This window comes from Myotis brandtii, unplaced genomic scaffold (assembly GCF_000412655.1).
Source record: "Myotis brandtii unplaced genomic scaffold, ASM41265v1 scaffold986, whole genome shotgun sequence".
Taxonomy (NCBI): Eukaryota; Metazoa; Chordata; class Mammalia; order Chiroptera; family Vespertilionidae; genus Myotis; species Myotis brandtii.
In genome coordinates, this window is record NW_005372102.1 from 583,209 (window position 1) to 589,511 (window position 6,303).

Here is a 6,303-nt window from a genome sequence, read left to right on the forward strand (position 1 = left end):
TGCGCCCGCCGCCCACCCCACCCGCCTGTAAGTGCCAGACACCGTCCAGGCCCGAGGTCAGGGTCGGCATGGCGTCCCCTGGACACAGTCCCTGCCCCCGCTCACCAGTGCCGGTGGGTGACCGCCCTCTGACCCTGAACCCCGCGATTCCCTCTCCGCTGTTCGGGCAGGCTTGCCCCTGGCCATTGGCGTTCTCCCTGGAGCTCATGTCATTCTTTCTGTGAAGAGTATCTGGGCCCAGAACCTGGAAATAAGGTGGCGCCTGGTTCCCCTGCACTTTCCCACCCACAGCCGTATGGTCGACACGTGTGAGGGTCACATTCGGTGCCCAGCCCCCCACAGGCATGGAGGGCGTGGCCTGCTGCAGCCGCGAGGCGTCCCCGCCGGGCTGTGCCCACTGGGTATGCGCACACGACAGAGATGCCATCGGGTCTTTCTTATTTTTCCTTTTTAAAAACCAATAAACCACTTGTGATGCTTTTAACAAAGATGAAGTGAGCGTGACATTGTTTGCCTTACTGTGGGCCTGTTCCTCAGCGTGTACCTGAACGCTCCTGCCCTGGCGGCCCGCGCCCGTGGCCGCGCCCGTGGGAGGAACCGGGAGCAGCGCCTGACCCCGGGGGAGGTTGCCATGACGTTAACCTTCTCGGCCGCTGGATGGGGACACCGGGCAGAGCAATGACATCCCGGCCCTAACCCTGACCCTATCCCTGACCCTGACCCTATCCCTGACCCTAACCCTATCCCTGACCCTGACCCTATCCCTGACCCTGACCCTATCCCTGACCCTGACCCTATCCCTGACCCTGACCCTATCCCTGACCCTGACCCTATCCCTGACCCTGACCCTATCCCTGACCCTGACCCTATCCCTGACCCTGACCCTATCCCTGACCCTGACCCCGGGGGAGGTTGCCATGACGTTAACCTTCTTGGCCGCTGGATGGGGACACCGGGCAGAGCAATGACATCCCGGCCCTAACCCTGACCCTATCCCTGACCCTGACCCCGGGGGAGGTTGCCATGACGTTAACCTTCTCGGCCGCTGGATGGGGACACCGGGCAGAGCAATGACATCCGGCCAGCGTTCGAAGTGCTCACCCGCACACGTGCTGCTCGTTCCCTCCTCAGGCCCCGGAGGTCCAGCCCCACAGCGAGCTCTGTCCACCACAGTCACCACCACCACCTGCGCCCAGGCCCCCGGGACCCTGAGCCACGGAGGCAAAACCAAGAGCACAGCCCTCCAGGGTCAGGGTCAGGGTCAGGGATAGGGTCAGGGATAGGGTTAGGGATAGGGTCAGGGTTAGGGATACAGATAGGTTTAGTATTAGGGATAAGGTTAGGGTCAGGGATAGGGTCAGGGTTAGGGATAGGGATAGGGTCAGGGATAGGGTCAGGGTTAGGGATACAGATAGGGTTAGTATTAGGGATAAGGTTAGGGTCAGGGTTAGGAATAGGGTAGGGTCAGGGTTAGGGTTAGGGATAGGGTCAGGATTAGGGATAAGTTAGGTTATGGTTAGGGTTTGGGTTGTACCTGCATTAGGGTTCGGGTTTGGTTTATTGTTAGGGTTAGGGTTACCTTTAAGGTTACGGTTAAAGTGGAATTTCCTTCTTGTGTCTTTTAATTGGGCTGTATACATCTCTGACTATTCGGGGGAGGTTGCCATGACGTTAACCTTCTCGGCCGCTGGATGGGGACTCCGGGCAGAGCAATGCCATCCCGGCCCTAACCCTGCCCCTATCCCTGACCCTGCCCCTATCCCTGACCCTGCCCCTATCCCTGACCCTGACCCCGGGGGAGGTTGCCATGACGTTAACCTTCTCGGCCGCTGGATGGGGACACCGGGCAGAGCAATGACATCCGGCCAGCGTTCGAAGTGCTCACCCGCACACGTGCTGCTCGTTCCCTCCTCAGGCCCCGGAGGTCCAGCCCCACAGCGAGCTCTGTCCACCACAGTCACCACCACCACCTGCGCCCAGGCCCCCGGGACCCTGAGCCACGGAGGCAAAACCAAGAGCACAGCCCTCCAGGGTCAGGGTCAGGGTCAGGGATAGGGTCAGGGTCAGGGATAGGGTCAGGGTTAGGGCCGGGATGTCATTGCTCTGCCCGCGTGTCCCCATCCAGTGGCCAAGAAGGTTAACGTCATGGCAACCTCCCCCGGGGTCAGGGTCAGGGATAGGGTCAGGGTTAGGGCCGGGATGTCATTGCTCTGCCCGGTGTCCCCATCCAGCGGCCAAGAAGGTTAACGTCATGGCAACCTCCCCCGGGGTCAGGGTCAGGGATAGGGTCAGGGTTAGGGCCGGGATGTCATTGCTCTGCCCGGTGTCCCCATCCAGCGGCCAAGAAGGTTAACGTCATGGCAACCTCCCCCGGGGTCAGGGTCAGGGATAGGGTCAGGGTTAGGGCCGGGATGTCATTGCTCTGCCCGGTGTCCCCATCCAGCGGCCAAGAAGGTTAACGTCATGGCAACCTCCCCCGGGGTCAGGGTCAGGGATAGGGTCAGGGTTAGGGCCGGGATGTCATTGCTCTGCCCGGTGTCCCCATCCAGCGGCCAAGAAGGTTAACGTCATGGCAACCTCCCCCGGGGTCAGGGTCAGGGATAGGGTCAGATAGGTTTAAGGTTAGAGATATGGTTAGGGTTAGGTTGAAGGATAGGGTTAGGGGTTAGAGTTAGGGTTAAGGCTTGACCTGCAATAGGCTATTTAGGTTTAGGGTTAGGATTAGGGATTGACCTGCATTATGGTTAGGGTTATAGTTAGGTTTAGGGTTAGGATTAGGGATTGACCTGCACTATGGTTAAGGTTATGGTTGGGGTTGGACGTGGGGCTGAGTGGGATATCAGGTGGGAGTTCTCTCTTTAGGTTGGATCTGGTGCTGGGGGTGTTCAGCTTAGGGTTACGGTTTGACCTGCATTAATGTTAGGGTTAGGGTTAGGGTTAGGGTTAGGGTTACGGTTTGACCTGCATTAATGTTAGGGTTAGGGTTAGGGTTAGGGTTTGACCTGCATTAATGTTAAGGTTAGGGTTAGGGTTAGGGTTAGGGTTAGGGTTTGACCTGCATTAATGTTAGGGTTTGGGGTAGGGGTAGGGTTACGGTTAGGGTTAGACCTGCATTATGGTTAAGGTTATGGTTGGGGTTGGACCTGGGCCGAATGGGATATCAGGTGGGATTCCTCCCTCTGGGGGGGGCTGGTGCTGGGGGCCATGGAGCTGGTTGGGACCTACACCTGGTGGGACCTTCCTGCCTGGGAACTGGTGTTGGCGAGGCTCTTGCTGGGAATTGTGGGCTTAGGAGACATGTAACCCAAGTGGGTCTTCTCTCTGCGAGCCAAGAGCCCCCACAGACCCATTTCCCCTCTGCTCCCCAAGGCCCGAGCGCTGCCGCCCTGCCCTTCTCTGTGACCGAGGCCTGTGCCGGGGTTCACTCTGCCTGAACGCAGGGGCTGATGGACAGGGTGTTTTTCTGTTTATCCGTCTGTGTTACTGTCGCCCAGTGACGCCTCCAGATCAGCTGGTGGAGCAGCCGCATCCCCGCCCGGCCTGTGGCCGCCCAGGGCCTGGGACAGGGCTGGCACGGAAGGCCCTTTGCTGAATGCGTAGCTGTCATCCATCTGGGTCGTCGCTGCTGCGACTCAGCACAGGAGCGGGTCTCACTCATGGTTGTGCTCCCAGGGCCAGAGCAGCCTGCCCCGTGGAAGGTGCCCCGTCCTCCCCTCGGGACACGTGAGGGCGGCCACGTTCCTTTCCTTCCGGGACCTCCTCACCTTCCATGGGATCTGGGTGGAGAACGAGGAGACCTCGCCGTCACCGTGCTGGGAGGGCAGGACGTGCTCCCATGGCCTGCGGGGCGTTGGGGGCTGAGCAGCTGGCTGTGTGGACACTTTATGCTCATCCCGGGAGCCTCACACGGAGCCTGTGGGGCTGTCCCTGTCCCACTCGACGGGTGAGACAGGAGCAAGCAAGCGGCTCAAACCAGAGACCAGTGGCCTGGCCTCAGAGTCCACACCTTCCCGCTGGGCGTGAGGGTGCAGGCTTCCATGTCCACTGTGGGGAGGCCGACAGATGGGAGACGGTGGCCATGGAAAACAGGAGCTGGTCAAGTTCCCAAGTGGAGGGGCATGCCATGCCGGGTCACGCAAGGTCACGCTAGACCCCGCCGGGCCATGCTAGACCACGCCAGGCCATGCTAAACCACGCCAGGCCATGCTAGACCCCACTGGGCCATACTAGATCACGCCAGGCCATGCTAGGCCACGCCCAGCCACGCTAGACCACACCAGGTCATGTTAGACCACACCAGGCCACGCCCTGCCATGCCAGGCCATGCTGGACCATGCCAGGCCATGCTAGACCATGCCAGGCCACGCCCGGCCACGCTAGACCACGCCAGACCACACAGGGAAGAGTGGACCCAGTCAGGAGGCCAAGAGGGGAAAACCTGAGCAAGAACCATCTGGTGGTTTCCACAGGGAGGCGGTCAGCAGGCTCAGGAAGCTGGGCTGAGTAGTGTCAGGAGTGCTGGGGCGAAGGGCTGTTCTGGGTCCGGGCCATGCTAGACCATGCCAGGCTATGCTAGACCACGCCAGGCCATGCCCGGCCACGCCAGGCCATGCTAAACCACGCCAGGCCATGCTAGACCCCACTGGGCCATACTAGATCACGCCAGGCCATGCTAGGCCACGCCCAGCCACGCTAGACCACACCAGGTCATGTTAGACCACACCAGGCCACGCCCTGCCATGCCAGGCCATGCTGGACCATGCCAGGCCATGCTAGACCATGCCAGGCCACGCCCGGCCACGCTAGACCACGCCAGACCACACAGGGAAGAGTGGACCCAGTCAGGAGGCCAAGAGGGGAAAACCTGAGCAAGAACCATCTGGTGGTTTCCACAGGGAGGCGGCCAGCAGGCTCAGGAAGCTGGGCTGAGTAGTGTCAGGAGTGCTGGGGCGAAGGGCTGTTCTGGGTGCCTGGTCCCTGACCTGGGGCGGGCAGGTAGCAGGGGGCAGTGTCTGAGTGCGTGGCCCGGGGAGCCCCTGGGGTGGCTCTGCTTGGCTTGCACATGGAAGGTGAGCTCCGGCGAGCCCTTCACTTTCCGCAGGGCCTGGCCAGCCTGGGAAGGACGCCCGTCCAGGGCAGCCAAGTCCCAGGCATCAGAGAACCAGAGTGACAGGCAAGCTTGGACGCCCCTCTGGTGCCAGGACCAGCTGGAATGCCCCGGGGAGGTGGGTGCCCGAGCCGCCGTCCCTGCTGTGTTCCCCCCACTTGGACTGACCGCTTCCTTCCTAAGAAAAGACGGCCATCGAACAGCAGGTGACGTCGGTGCCGTGTCGGTCACAAAATGGTGGATCAGCTGCGTTTCCTGCCCCGGTTTTTGCTGTTGAGGCTCCATGTTGCCTGCTCCCCAAATAACTCCAACATGACGACGCCCCACTCGCCTCCGTGGTTTTAAAAAGCAAAGCCCGGAGCTCTGTTCCGCAGCTGGGGGGTGGGGGGCAGTTACTAAAGCTTCATGGCCTCAGGGGCAGTGCCCGCCTCCAAACAGCAACGGGCTGAGAGCCCCTCGCCTCCCAGGTCAGTGTGTCCTGTCCACTGACCAGCCAGCACCCGCCTGAACCACAGGGGGCAGAGTGGGAGTGAGGGAGCCATGAGGGGTCCCCTGGCCCTAGACCTGGGAAGGTGGGTCTGGGGGGGCAATGTGTTGCCGGGACATCCCTGGGTGCCCTGGACTCACCCCATCGGTCCAGTCTAAACAGAAGCCTGGCCGGCCTCCATGTGGCCACAGAACCCTTCTCCCGGGACAAGCCTCCGCCCCAGCCACCTGCGCACGAAGCCCTGCCCCGGCTTCACCCTCCCAGGGGAGTTCTTCCTGCTGCTCTCCTGGGGACTCCTGCCTAAGCACCCCCACCTGCCCCCAGGGCAGCGGCTCCACCCCTGCGGGACTGGAGTCCCCAGACGATCCTGCCCACAAGGCACGGTGAGCTGTCCACACGGCACGGTGACCTGTCCACACGGCACGGTGAGCTGCCCACACGGCACGGTGACCTGCCCACACGGCACGGTGAGCTGCCCACACAGCACGGTGACCTGCCCACACGGCACGGTGACCTGTCCAGGTGCGTGAGCGCTGGGAGCAAGTCCCGTTGGAGTCGCTCCCATTTCCAGCGCCAGGCAGAGCCTGGCACCTCGCAGGTGCGCACACGTTCCTATTCAGGTCTGTGGACTGAGAGCCACTGAAACAAACCCACAGTGTGGCTCTCTCACATGATGTTCACTCCCCCTCCCCACTCCCTCCCTCTCCCC